We start from the raw sequence: 15675 nt of genomic DNA on the forward strand, positions 1-15675 counted from the left end.
TATAATTATATTTAATCACAGCTAAATCTTTAAGTTAGTGTTGAATCTTCATCAGGCCCAGTCTTCTGTCTCTGAAACTCTTGAGCCAATTCTTCTGTTAGTCTTTGACTTGTTTTATTCCATATCTGTGAAAGTGGTTGAAAGTCAGTGTGTTGCTACTGCTTCTGAACTTTTCTCACCAAACTCTTTCTCTGCCTGCTGCCTTGGAAAAAGATGTGCTCCTTGGACTTGGTCAGTGGTTAATTTATCTTTTCTGCTAACCTTGAAAAGCTTTTGCAGATAAATCATAGTAGAGCAGTGATAAATAAATATATATGTGTGTCCCTCTGAAAATCTAAAGTGGCCCCTGCAGACCTCAGCTTAAAAGTGCAAGCTGCAGATAGATTTGAAGACAGAGGTGGAGGCAAGTCGACTGAAGATAGATTTCTGATTCAAGGACGAAACTTTCCTCATGTGGTAAATGTGGAGGGTAGAGTACAAGTATATCTTTTTAGAACAAAAAACACTTGATGTGTAGCTACATATCTAAGAAATTCAGGATCTCAGCCAATTATAAACAACGGTTTTCTACAGTGTGAAAACACACAAGACATTCCTCAGCATGGGGAAAGGTCAGCTGTCTCTGCCTTTTCATAGCAGTTTAAATAAACCTGACAGCAACTGTGGCAGCGGGAGTTACCCAGCCTTTATTCTGCAAGAAGTGATGGATGATGAACAATTTGTAATAGGAACGACACAACCAAGGCAAAGAATAGCTTTATAAGATCCAGGGAGAAAGGTTCAAATCTCTCTCTGCCAAGTCAAAAGCAAGCAAGCAACCAAATATTCCTGAAATGGGCAAAAATGTTTCACAAATTTCTGAATTAATCCATGCATTATCATGCATTACACATTAAGTACATAGCATTTAGTTCCTGTTGTGGCTAAACCAACTCTCTAATATATTACTAATTTAATTGCATGGCTGCTGATCAATGCACAGTAATGTAGGATGTTGTTTTAACAGGAAGAAGGGTATGTGGGGATATCGTACAGGCAATCTTACAAATTCTCACCAGATTACTGTTGATGTATTTTCATATATTTGGGGAAATGCATTTTCTTTTTGTCTGAGTCTGATGAAAGGATCAGTATTATATTTCAAGCCTGACATTTCTAATAGCTTTTACTGTCTTCCCTGAGCTCAAACACAGTCTGTCTGTCTTCCCTCTTTGTGTAGACCACAAAGGTACATTGTCTGCTGCTTTCATGGTGTTTGCAGCGCTGATGTACAGAGTTAGGAGCTGCTGTTCCAGTGAGCCCACCAGCCTCTTCACTAGCTGCTTTCTGAATTCTTTATGAGGTTCTTTCCAAAGTAAAAATATAAATATAAAAAACAGAGAATATGCTACAGGTTTTAAACCTTCTACATCAGCAGGTAGGCAGCAAGCGTATATGCTTTTGGCAACTGAACTCTGACCTAGGGTCCTGACCACAGCTGACATGTAGAAAAACTATACAACCTCGTCAAATCCCTACATTTTCCCACAGACTTTGATTGGAAATCAAAAGAAAAAATGATTTTGACTTTCGCTGAATCTGCTGTCTGCATGATACTCAACATTTTCTATGACTGAAGTGAAGCTTTTCTAGACAGATCAGTGGAATATGAAGGAAATTGGAGAGTGTGCCAGAGATGTGGAAATGATGTGCTGCGTTCTGCAATTTTTAGCAAATGTGCTGACAGATTTCTGATTGGATTATATGAGTGCTGAGCAACTGTGAATAGATGGCAGCGATCAGAAGCTGAAGAGAACAGAGGAGGAAGATGAGTTTGCTTTATGCATCATTGTCAGGGTCATAATCTCTGTGGGCAATAACAGTAGTTTATATGTACGCAGTGCTGAGGATGGATTTCTATAAGCTGGGGATGAACACATACTGATGCTACACTATAACAATAACAGTTAAACCAATGCAGTTGTAACTTTTTGACTCAGTTTGCAACAGTACGTGAATTTTCTTACAAATTCAAAGGTACAACCCAGGAGATATTTTGTGCAGAGGTCAACTCTGACAACAGCAAACAATCATGACAGTTGTGACCTTTAACCTGGGGGAATAAACTGCTTCACCAAAGATGCTTGGTCAAATTATCTACACTGCTTCCATGGAGACCTGTTGTAATCATGTCATCGCATTTTTAACAACAACAATGTTCCTCACTGTGAACCAACTATTCCATATACGTCAGTATATCTCAGTGCAGAACTTTGCAAGTATTAAATCACTCTTTATTTCTTTATATTTTGCTAGTAAAATGTAAGATAGGTTTAGCAATTTATTGAAAGTCAATATTTGGTCTGACCACCTTTATTTTTCAACACATCCTGAACTCTCTTAGGCAAGCTTTCTTGTTTAAGTCGTCTTGAGGAATAGTTCTCCAGGCCTCTCCCTTGGACTTTGGCTCTTTTGTTATGTTTTCTCCTGAGATGATCCCACACTATGTCAATAATGTCGCAGTCCGAGCTCTGGGGAGACCAATCCATGACTGATTCCATTGTGTGTCTTTCTTTGACTTTCAGACACTGATCATTTGCTGTGAGGTTTTTTTGTTTGTTTGTTTTGTTTTTTTTAGATCTGCCACTTCTTCTGTCCTCCTCTTGTCCCATTTACCTCAAAAATTTTAAGGGCACAATGCGCACATCATGCAACAATATGGCTGGTTTTCAACTAGCTCTTCTGGAATCACCTTGTTGGTATAAAAATACTATTATATGCCCATCAATCTGTGTTATTTTTGGCATTTTCAAAAACTGGCTCTGTGAAGCAACCTATTTAAAAATTATTGGGGGAGGGGGTACTAAAGGCTTCTTCACAGTACTGTATATATATATATATATATATATATATATATATATATATATATATATATATATATATATATACATATACACACACACACTTCGTGTCTTCTTCTACATGTCTTCTTCGGCCCATTGCTGAGAAATGCCAGACACAAGATTATCAGAGATCTTGCATAACCTGGAAGCTCTCTTGCAAGTGAGACCTAAGCCACTTCACACCTGCCCTTTGTTGTCATGAAATATAGAAGGTTTTTTAATTCACTGTAAAACTTTTGGAAATTAAAATATTAAGAGTTTTTCTGTACTTATGAATTGAAAAGGAACCACAGAATATGAGTAAGCAATATTTGATTACTGTGTACACATATGGATCAACACTTTATCATTTTTACACAGGCTAAAATATGAATAATGCTACTTTAATCTCTTGAAAATACATTTAGCTTTAAATTAATTGACTGGAGATGCCTTAAATGTACAAGGAATTTCAAGGTGATGTGGTTGCATCACCCAATCCACTCAAACTGTCAAGAAACAGGGGAAGGATAATGGATCAGTATCGATCGCTATGTTATTGGACTGTCTTTGCCCCAAACTCTGTATGTGTCAGCTCTGAAAACACTTAAATTACTGATTATTTGTCACGGTGGACGAAGAAATCGACTTTTCCCAGGAAGCTAATCAATGATCCCGGCTGCAATTAAATCCAAAGGCATCTGAAAAATAACAGGGAAACATGGTGAACAGTGGAAGTTTGTTATAAAAATCTAAGTTCAAAGCACACAGAAGTTCATTCAGGAAATAGAGCTGGTTATAAGGATAGTTTTATTGTTTCTATTTGACACTTTGTTCTGAGCTGAGACACTGGGTTTGAAACCACTCAATAGATTTTTCTTTTCTTCTTAAAATCACAATCTTGAAAATTGGAAATGACAAGTAAGCCCTATTGTGTGACTGCAGTCCAGACCGCGGGAAAACTGTCATCACTCACAGACAATAGAAGAGGAAGCTATTGACTTGCTGAGTCAATGGTAAACAACCGGAGCTGGAAAGATTTGATAAAAATCAAATACTGACAGGGCTTCCCTGCTCGAGACACACTTACTTCATGACTATATATATGATTTGCTTACCCTAAACGTAATTAGACCTAAACTAACCTTCACTGTAATTCATGTTTTATTAATACATTTTATTTAATGCTTTGAGGATCTGTGCTTTCCATAAAACGTATCACAAATTTCCATAAAACAACTGTATAAAGAGATGTGTAATATGAGTACAAGCTATGATAAATCAGTGTAAAGATATTGTAGCACTAACCTAAATCAAACGTTACCTCTTTCTTTACGACAACTTTTCAGGTAATCATTAAAAATATACTTTTAATCATAGAAAAATGAAGTTACATGCCATTCTGCCACTGAACTCAAGACCTGTGGCTCCTTGAATTCTAGAGTGTATCTATAAGAATGTTAAAATTGTTATTCTTATAATATTCAGACTACAACATGTGCAAGCTGCACAACACATGCATGTATACAAACTGCTGATGTAGTCAACATGCAGCCCCCACTGTGTAATAAAAAAGCATCATGATATCTTCATTCTGTTTAGTTTAGTGCATTTGTATTTGCTGCTGCTATAAAAATGGATTTGATTGCTGATGCAGAAGTTGCATTAATAATGCATGGATGTTGTTGGACAGTAATATAATATAATTTTATCCATCCATATTTTTGCGCAATTACAAGTCAGCATTGACATTCAGGTATTTGAAGTTTGGCTTTGGGAGGATAACAATTTAAATGTATATACATTTTGTTACAAAAGAAAACTGCTGATTCTACTTTGATAGGGAACAGAGCTCTGCTGTTTGGAGGCATGCTGTGGGAACAATAATGCCCTCAGTTAAACTCAAGATAATGTTAACAACAAATACTTCAGTTAAAAGAAGATTAGGTGCGACAGAAAGAAAGAAGGGTCTGTGGTTGAGGCGGGTTGTAAAGTGGCATGCACTGCACTGCACATCAGGAAGGATCTTAATCTTTATCTTAAATAGCACACCCCTAATAGGACATTTTGTCCAAATTTGAAAAAATATCAGATGAATCATGGGCTATTACCAGCTGATCTACTGGGACTGCTGGCTAAGTTTCCAGCATGGCCAGCCTGAGCTAACACTGTGCTGGATTTAATGTTAATGTTAGGCATTAGATTTAACAGGCAAAACACAGAGAGACTTTTAATGAGGTATTATGGTCTAAAAATTATGATAATGCGCCTGTCTCTAGCAGTTTTTAAAGGAGCATTTATTTTAAATGTCAGAGTACGTCTAGCAGTTACGTAAGTGGAATATAAAATTGCCCCGGGCACCCACTTAAAGGTATTTAATTGGTAGTTCAGTCAAACTGAACTTTCTTAGCCTTGTTTTGTCACTATTTTACAGAATCCAATAAGCTGTAATTGTGTCTTGCGTCCTTATAATGCAAATAATTTGCAGCCCTGTCACCATTTGCCATTTTGTTGTTATGACAGCTCTGCCATCTGTGTCTAGGTTCAGTCGATTCCAACATACTTTTCCTTTTTTGCGTCGCAGTAATTTCAGTCAAAGTAAATGTTGCTCAGCATGTATTACCTTTAACTGCAACACAATCTTCTCAGTCTCACTCGCCTCTTTGAATAATTGAAATTCCATTGCCAAGTAGTGTTGGTAGTGTGTCTATAGAATGGCCATCCTTACATCCATGTTCTGTCTGGGTCACTGTGGCAGCAGTCTAAGTAGAGAAGCCCAGGCCTTCAGTTCAGTTCAAACCAAGCAAGAGACGTAATCTCTCCAAAGATTCCTGGGTGTGCCCCAAAGGGCCGCTTCCCAGGTGGACACGTCAGAAACACCTTACCTAGCAGGTGTCCAGGAGGAATAATAGCCACATCAGCTGGCTACTTTCAATGTGCGAGAGTAGCAGCTTTAGTCTGATCAACTCTGAAAACTGAGCTATTTACTTTATTTCTAATGAAGGACCCAGATACACTACAATCACATTCTTTCACTTCTGGTCATGGTTTAGATCTAAGTGTGACAGCTTCATGTTCACACCCTGTCTGAATCACAACAGACCTGTTCAATGTCGAGCACTGCAGGAACCCCTTGGCTGCAAGGGAAGTAAATGCCACAGACTATCTAAACTCTTTCTTGTAATGCAAAACCAAAAGTCGAGTCTTGTTTCATCATTACTGTACACCAGCTTTCTTATCACATTCATTTTTAACCTAGGAAATAAAAACAGCCTTTCTAATTAAACCTTTGAAACGTACTTTTGTGTTATCGTACCAAAACAAGATAATAAAAACATACACAGTGCTGTAATTTCACAGTTGGATGACAAACTAATCTCTACATGCCTCTTTGCAGTAAGAACAGCGTCTTACATGCATCTTCCTCCACCCACCGAATGTCTGCGCATCTCTCTCCCACCTTTATTCGTATAATTATCCACCCACTCTTCTTCTTTTCCTCTCTCCATCATTCCTTTTTGTGACAGTCTTTCACGCTGCCCCCTCCACCTCTACCGCTCATTCTCTCTTCCACGTCCACGTCACTTCTTCTCTGTTTTCTTCTGTCTGCTCCTTCCCAACATCATCTCTCCTAATCCTCTCCCCTGATGCGTCTTGTTTGTCTGAATGGGTCCCTTTAATCCAATTACTTCTCTCCATAATGCTTGTGTCGTCTGAGGCCAACACTAAGATCTATTAGTAGAAAATAACCTAAATGAAGTTGGGCAGCAGTGAAAGCCAATAGAGATAACCTGAAATGAACTGTTACACTGATCGCTTGTGTGGAAGAGAGGATAGTATGTATACTGCAGTTCATCTGAAAACAAAGGGTGCTGTATCTACACGAAGTACAGGAGGCTGAATCGAAACAGCTCTCATCGCGGCGCGCCGCCACGGTGATGCCTCTGGGCAGCTCCTGCACATTAATCACGCAACCTTCGCTTATTGTTCCTGAGAGCAGTCAGTGTGAGGTTAGCTGCTGAATAATTTCAAAGGGTGCAGAATAATTTCATCCAAGTTTAGACTGCAAAGCATCTGTCATAATTATGTCAGGCTTCAGTGGGTTTAACACTCCCACAGGTGAGCGCTCTCTCGGGGCTGAAATGTGTGATGTGTTTCACTCGCTCAAAGGCAGCCCTATAAATATCACAGCAAAATAAAGAACGTCTCTTTCTATAATTCATCAGTTTCGAGACATTTGTTTTCACTCATTTGTTTTTAGACCCGCTCAAATAAAAGCAATGAAAATCTTTCTCAGATGTTTAAGCGTGTTTTTGAGGACGTATCCTTGTATTTATGAATTCCTGTTGAGTCATATAACTGCGTAAGCACAAGCAGAGAGCTGTGGTTTTACAGCACAAACAGAATGGAAGTAGCTCATAAGACTGTACCAGATGGGTTAGCATTCATGGGATAGTAGTGTTTATCTTCCAGATTCCTTTAAATTTTAAACACCATGCAGCTTCATACTCAGGCATGCAGAGCAGTGTTTGCTCCTGTGTTTATTATATGATCTGATTAATATCCTAATAGAGCTGCTGGAGTCTCAGTCACTGTGTAGGCAGGAACTTGACAGCGAGACATGTAGGCAGGAACTTGACAGCGTCACATGAGGTCTGATATGTGTCAGACCTCATGTGACCATCGGCGAAGCTCACAGATAACTCGCTTGTTAGCATGTTCAGCTGAGCTTAATGACATGAATGTACCCTCAGCTGTAAATGAGGAAATGTGGTGCATGCATCTTCATTTGACCTCCCACAATCACTCCTGAGCCCAGTTTGCAGCTGTGGCTAGCAAAATTCTGAATAATGACGCTGCTGTGTGTGTTACTGGATGGAGTAAGAGATGGAGCATTGAGAATGGAAATAAAAATGAAGAGTTGGCAGTCTTTTAGGATTTGGCCTGAGATATGTATGGAAGCCCATTTATGCCAGAAATAATCAACTGAAAAGTCATTCACATAAAGATATTAACATTTGTAGATCGACACCGTAATTCAGTATTTAGTTAGACTGTCAGATCATTTTGTCCAACTTTTGTTTGAGTCAAAATTTTGAATTAGTTTAAGGTTTGTTACTACCTTTTGAGTGGTTTAACTATCTCTTAATCTAACAGGAGCAAACCCATCCATCCATTCTCTTCTATCACAGCCATGAGCAAACCAAAATGATTTTTTTTTATCTCTTTTTGTTTTGTAGTATTGATTGTGCCATGATTAAGATTAAATTGTGACTCCCATCAAGTAAACTAGATTTTTGACAGTTTTACCTTTTTATTAGAATTAAAACTCTGAATATTCATTTTTCTACAGATGAAGATCAGAATCTGAAAGTAATATCCTCAAGCAATGGAAGAAAATCTGACAGAGGACCCAAGGGATGTTTCTCACCCTTCACTTGATCCATCGCTGAAGTCTTGTCAGAAGTTGTCTCAGCAGAAGGGTGGCTGCAGGAAGCCGTTCTTAAAGAAGGGAAACAAGGAGAAAAGACTGAGCTACACCAAATTACAGAAGAAAAGGGCTGAAAATCATAGTTCTTAGTAATTTTTTTTAATTCAAATTATCATTATTATGTATTGAGGAGACCAGGAGAGAGGTGGAACAGTGAGTGTTTACAACCATCAATAAAACAAGGTGGATGTTCTGTCGTGGTTTGGGCAACATTTCAGTCACTGCTGGTGGGGATTTTATCAAAACTGATGAAAATTTGAACACAGTGTCATCAGATTTTGATTTAACATGCAATACCATCTGGAAATATGTCTGACAACCAGTGGCTTTTTTTCAGCACGATAATGATCCCGAACACACTGTCAATGCAGTAGACGCATCCCTGAATAGAAGAACACACAATGGAATACTTTCAGTCATGGATAGGCCTCCACCGAGCCCGGACCGCAACACTATTATTCCACAAAAGGCAGCCAACGCCCAAAGCAGGTCTTTGAGTGGCTGTTGAAAAGCCTGGAGAGCTACTTTGAAGACTACTTAAAGAATTTATAAGAGAGCTTGCTTAAAGAGTTCATGCTGTGTTGAAGAACAAAGTTGGACATACCAAGGTTGTTAGAATATCCAAACTCTCTTTTGTCTTATACGCTCCGATTCTATGTTGGTGTGTAGCATCCGATTGGCAACAGATTCAGGTTCCAGCATTTCAGTGATTCCCAACACACAGCTAGTGCAGTAACAGCATACTTGGACAGGAAAAACACAAAACGGAACAGAATGCTGTATTTTTATTTATGCTGTATTTCATATGTTTGAATGTTTCAGAAAATTGCAGCTAATAAAGTATTTCCTATTTTTGCAGCAAAACATAAAGAAATGATGGTTGACTCAAGACTTTTACACAGTGTTTTAAATAATCGAATGTTTACCACACCGGACTGCTCTGCACTCAGCTGTTTATGATTATCTAATACCTTAACTTTGGACCTTCATCAAAATACCATATCTTGGTTTATTAAATAGCAGAACTAAAATAACAAAACATTTTTGGTTACTATTGTTAAAATCTGACTGAAATTTTCTAGTATTTTTATGAAAGCCACTGGATAAAAGTGCAGATATGAGATGAGACCCTTTAGGAAATCATGGTGCAGCTTGGATTCAAATCTGTTTACCACCTGAGAACTCCATTTTGTAACTTATCAGTAATTTAAACAATGTTCCATCCATGTTTTATGGATTAATGGACAGAATCTCAAAATAACCTTTTATTTCTTGGAAAGTGTTTTTCTAAGAAATGCACTTTCTGGTTAATTTTCCACTTCACAACACTAACCCGAATGTTGGAAGAAAAAAATTTGCAAGTCCCCGTTGGGAGGTTTAAAATCTCCTTTGATTGTCCCTCTAATGAAATGAAATTAATGAAAGTGGGTGAGCAGCCTTTTAAAGCAGAGTGAGGCATCAGAGGTTTTATAAACTGCTGATTGAAACCCTCCCACGGTGGATGGGGTTACTTGGCCAGTATTCATTGATTTACCAGGGTTTTTTGTCCTGCACAGTCTTAAGAAAGAAATCCATAATTACCCATATGTGTGTATATATACATATATACACACACACATACACATGTATATATATAGAGAGAGAGGGCGAGAGAGAGCGAGAGAGATTTACATAGCATAGATTTATATAAACAAGTTTAATTGGGATGGACTGCATTGTGTTGCACTGAGATATCTTTTCTTTCTGTCACTGCTGGCTGTTCAACCGTCTCTTTACTCTTTCTTCATTTTTATCATTGTTTGAGGTCCAGACAGATCAATTGAAATGTTTTACTGCACAGCCACACAACTGTAATTGTAACTTTGCTTTCTCACCAGCCTCACATGTAATCAATGGGGCCTGTTATACAGCAGCTGACTTGCTGTAGCTGGTCTCACACAGATCATAGGTTCATTCTGTTTTCAATCATAGGTTGTTATTAGTTGTTAAACTTGTTTCTTCCTGCAGCATAGCTTCAAATTTTTCCTCATGTAGTGAGTGTCCCAGCAGACTTTCATGCTTTTTCTGAAACCCCAAGCTGGAATTTAATAGCCTAAAAATGCCCACGAGTCCTGAATGATCCTATGTAAAGCTCACAAAGCAGAGAGCTGAGGACAGCTGTTTATTTGTTTTGTTCTTGTTTATAGATTAAACTTTGTTTATGCTTTAATAACTGGAGGCAAAGCCAAGGCCAGCTGAGTGTGCTTCACATTAACATTTCGTTTTCAGTCTCTCTCTGCAGTGATATTTTCATAGAGACACATGCCCCCCCTTGGCGACTATCAGTGTCACAGTATGAGTTGCAGTTTTAGTGCACTGCAGAGTTGGAGCCAGGATAACAACTCACCTGTATAGGACTAAAGATATTAGTATAACCTTGTTAGCCGCATTTCTGTAATTCTCCATTTTATCCATGATTACTAAAGCTGTTGTTTATATTAGTCACCAAGGGATATTTAAATCTTTAAAATTTAAATTAAGCAAAGGATATAAGGTAAGATGTACAAAGGCAATTCAAGTATAACTTAACAAATGTGACTCTTAGCAAAATGCTATCATTAGCATGAGCACAACCAGGTTCAAGGACGGACAGCCATCTGTCGCAACTGGTTGAAAGTGAGGGGAAGGTGAGATAGCTGACATGTTGTTGTTATTATTGTTCTCGCTTTCAGCTGCTGTTTATTGGCTTTCAGATAAGATCATGATTTAAGGGTTTTTGCAACCTTAACAACAATAGAAGCTTCTCCTCCACATTCTTGATCACAAACAGGAATAGAGTGGCTACTGGGAAGTTTGGGAATTTTCTTGGTAGTGAAGTCTTTTTTTAATCACATAGCCAACACATATTCTCTATGCAAAATATCAGCAGGTCATCAATCTTGGCTGCAGCTACATAGGTGCTATCCATAACAGGAAGTACCGGTTGTTATCACACTTTTAACTCTGTAGCACTTGGCCAGTTAGTATCTAGTTGTGGGAATGTGGACATAGTCAGAAAACCTGATTCTGCAAAGTGTGCTGACATGGACTGGTGTGGTTTAATCTGCAGACGATCATGATGAGGACAGTTTTGTGTGTGAGGATTGTGAGGATTGCATGTTTGGCACCACCAAGAAGCTAAAAGTACTACGTCATGAATCAGTTGGCAACGTCTGTTGAAAAATGAAGCCAATGCAAAATTACAAAAGCCTGCAGTTCCTCTAGTAGCCATGTGAGGCTCCAGAATCAATCAATCTCCAATGATTTTATCTCCTTATTAACAAGGGCTCACCACAGGGGCGATTCTAGGATCAGAGCTTTGTGGGTGCTGAGCACCCAGAGAGCTGCCCAGCCAGGCACGATAAACCTGTCTCTGTCAGTCCCTGCATCCTTAAATGTTGTCCCGAGTTCTCTCTGTCACTTTGGTGCATTTAAACCCCTGTTCCTCTCTGTCCTCATCGTCTGTTGTCTTCGTCTCCGTTATCAGTCATCATAATTTTACCATCTCTGTGCAAGTCTGCAAATTTCCTTGTTAAATCATAAGATTCTTAAATTCATCAAGTCTCTCTGTGCCTGGGTCCTTGTCACAAAACATGACATCACTGTTTTGTACATTTTAACACAATTTAATCCCCACATTTGTGAAAGAAAAGCAAAACACTTTTTTGAAAAGTCTGTAACAAAACCATCAAATCTGATAAAGGTTTTTTAAATGCTACAAAAGAAGAATGTATTGGAATAAAAAAATACATATCCTAACCTTAATTACTGGGGGAGAATAATGAATGATGCTCATAGTGAGTAAGAAGTAAACTGAGTGCATTTTTTGGACAGAGATTCACTTTTAATGTGTTTGTATAATATAATACAGATACATAGAAAACACTCCCAAAACAGAATTATTACAAATAAATTATTACAAAATATTAATAAAAACTATAAAAATGGAGGCAACTTTGCCTGTGGTAGAATGTACACAATGTATGAAAAAAATCTTTACTGCAGATGCTAATTTTACTAATTTAATAACACTAATTTTGTGTTGTAAGATTTATGAGTTTCATGCTTTCATAGTGGTCCTTAGGAGAGCTCGACATTTTTATCAGGTGGTACACACTGTAAAAAGTGTGAGAAACACTGATAAGTTAAGTGTGTGTGTGCTTTTGGAAAACATTTAAAGCTGCAGTACAGAATCTTTGAAACAAGCTTAAAACATGTTTAGAATATAAACAGAGCATCTGCTTCTCTTTACAGCTCCTCACTCCACCAGGGCTGTTTGGCTCTTTCTGATAGTGCGCAAATGTGATGTACGTACTGCGGCAGTCATACAGACAACTGGAGGGTCCAAAAATTGGCCTACCTATTACTGGCTGAGGCTTCAGTAGAGTTGTGGCTGAACCACATAAAAATATATCATTAATTTTAATCTCCCCGATCAATTATAACGTGATGTTGGAATGTTGTTAAAGAGGCTCAAAAATGTTTCAACCCAGTTTGTTTTACAGATTCTGTATATCAGCTTTATTATAGGGAGGACACAACTTCCAGATTGTGTGAGTAAAATCAGGTTTTTTTTTCTTTGTCAGTTTAACAGTTTCTGTTTTTCCTATCACTGTTCCCTGTCTGTTTTCTTACCTGGTTCTTCCTGACCGTGCCCTTTCTCCTCACGTTCCCCTCTTTCCTCTCTCCCTCTTTGGACTGACAATCATGCACAAATAGATTGTATTCAATTAGATGATAAATTAAATTAATATGAAAAAATACTATTAAGATCACTAATAAAAAAAAGTCCTCTCTCAGTTTACTTTCAACCAAAAGGCAAATAACCAAACCACATGAACATCTAATAAAAGATAAATATTGAAACACTGATCCAACATTATTCTTGATTGACAGATCATTTGATTTTACACTTTCACCTGAATGTGGCTCCTTTTTAGAAAAAACTTCCTCATATCCATTATGAACCTGGCTGTCTCTCTGTATGCACGCACGCACGCACGCACGCACACACACACACACACACACACACACAACAGGAGTTATAAGGCTAATGGGCATTCAGTCAGTTAGCTAGTTAGTATCCATTTCAAACAGGACAGTGGTAACAACAGCAGGCTACGGAGAATTTAAAGTTTTAGATTTTAAATAGGCTGTATACATTTCAATGTTAGCAACAGGACGGTCAAATGTCGCTGATTTTACTACAGAGCAGGACGGATTGTAGGGTAGCAAACATAGTCGGTAAACACGTTTTCAACACTGCAGGTTACCTGGTGTAATGTTTTTCAGCTAAAAAGAAACATGGTCTGACTCTTAGCAACTATATAAAGAGTAACTGAAGGTTAAATGCAGCTAATATGTCCTATTTTAAGCCAGGCACTTACACCTCCGCTCCGCTGCGTCTCAGCCACCATCGCTCTGGCTAGAGCCAGAGCAGGGGAGAGCTGGAACAAACCATTTTGGGAGGGGGGTTATCTATACTTTTGTTGTTAAAATGTTACGTCTCAAACAAGTACAGTACTGTATGCTTTTTATATTTTTAGTAGTGTGTCACACAAACAGCAAATATTGTCAAAAAAAAGTAAGAAAACTTTGGGGGTGCTTTGATTCATTTTTGGGGGTGGGCTAAAATCGCCCCTGGCTCACCATCTTTTGACTTAGAATCAGATACCCATCCTGACAGATCCCCAGATAGATTCAAATCTCCTTCGATTCCAGCTCAATGTGTAAACCACTACACCATGGAGCCCTATTTCCCATTAAACTGCACAACTTAAGCAATGAAGCTGGCATGTTCTAATTATCTACCTTCCTCCATCATAAGAGGATCATGGCCTGCTGTGTGGTAAATAAGTCTGTGCTCTAGCTGTATTTGGGCTGAATGATGTTATTTTGAGTCTGTTACTTACCAGTTAATTAGGACATACTGTATGCAACTGATAATGTAACACTCCACTCTTGTCTTCCAGTGTATGAAGCTTCAAATGAGCCCAATGTGATGTCACAGTGGCCACGTCCATCTTTTATATAGAGCCTTTTATATTAAAAACATTTTTAGAGCTCAATTCCTACTGCTTGTTGAACCATTTCCTCAGTGCACAAATATTTAGAGTTTATGTTTCATATTTAACAATAAATAGGCCAACTTTTTTTAAATGATGTATTATTGCATGACAAAGTATACAATAGCTAGGCCTGGAGGCGACATCCTATATGTTTGCCTTGGTCAAGCTCAAACTGCTTATAAAGCACTTTAGAAAAATGTTATATGAGAACCAATCCATTTACCATTTACTGATTACAGATTTATTTAAAATAAAAATTTGTAAATTAATATAAAAATAATCGTTGAATCTGTTAATTGAAAAGATTATTGGGGCATGTGGCTGTGTTTGATATTCCACTAATTATGCTGAGCTAAATATTTTCTGCCTCCAACCAAATTTTAATGGTCTCTAATGAGGATGACTCATTGTCAGTATGCTATAATTCAGTTTCTCAGTTGAACCTGCCATCTTCATGCTGTAATAATAGATTTCCTCTTGCTGTTTGTTCTAATAGCTGGATGTTGGATTGTGAAGTGGAAAAGCCTCTAAAACACCAGGAACAAATCCCTGTGGGAGGTTTGAAGTCTTCTTTGATTGTCCCACTAATGATGAATTATGAATTTCTAGTTCTTAATCCTCAGACAGTCATTTGAGTCAGCACTACGCCAGATTTCAGAAATACTCCGTGTCCTGAAGCGAGTGTGTCAGGCTTGCTGAACTTTATCTCGGTGGGTTTGCTGTTTTTATTATGTTAATACAATGAACTAAATATGACCTGAATAAAACAAATGAATAAAAAATTAAACTAACGTAAACTAAACTAAACTACTTTCAAATAAAACTGGACACCGAGGGTATACCATCTTTCAAGGTTTTACAAATCAGGCTATATACTAAGCAACAACACAATACATATTACATCATGTCATTACTTATTTAATAAAAACTAAACTAAAACACAGATAAAGTGTGTCCAAAATTAACTTCATGCCATCATTCTGTAGCTTATGGCTATGACTTTATCAGGGTCTCACATTTTTATAGAGAAATTCTGGCCACACATCTTTACGTTATTTTACTTTATTGAGGTTTGCAGGCAGAACTAAAAGTTTTTACCAAGCTTTAGCAGTTGAACAGGCAGCCTCATAATTGACTTTAGAAAACATTTGGTATACAGAAAGGTCCATGGTGGATACACTGACTGCAAGGTTCCCAGGTGCTGTGCAGGTAGAACAAACCCAAATCATCACTCCTC

At 37.9% G+C, this 15675-nt stretch overlaps 1 protein-coding gene across 1 annotated transcript in view; it reads right to left on the reverse strand.

The window, feature by feature from the left end:
* Positions 1–13797, reverse strand: part of c9h11orf65 (chromosome 9 C11orf65 homolog) — a 37169-nt gene extending 23372 nt beyond the window's left edge. The window contains exons 1-3 of the mRNA XM_080306413.1: positions 13758–13797; positions 13006–13068; positions 8293–8363 (exon numbers count right to left, since the gene is read on the reverse strand). The gene's annotated coding sequence lies outside the window, so the exon portion shown is untranslated. The remainder of the gene's footprint in view (positions 1–8292; positions 8364–13005; positions 13069–13757) is intronic.
* Between the last annotated feature and the right edge of the window lie 1878 nt (positions 13798–15675).

This window comes from Astatotilapia calliptera, chromosome 9 (assembly GCF_964374335.1).
Source record: "Astatotilapia calliptera chromosome 9, fAstCal68.1, whole genome shotgun sequence".
In the NCBI taxonomy this organism is placed as follows: domain Eukaryota; kingdom Metazoa; phylum Chordata; class Actinopteri; order Cichliformes; family Cichlidae; genus Astatotilapia; species Astatotilapia calliptera.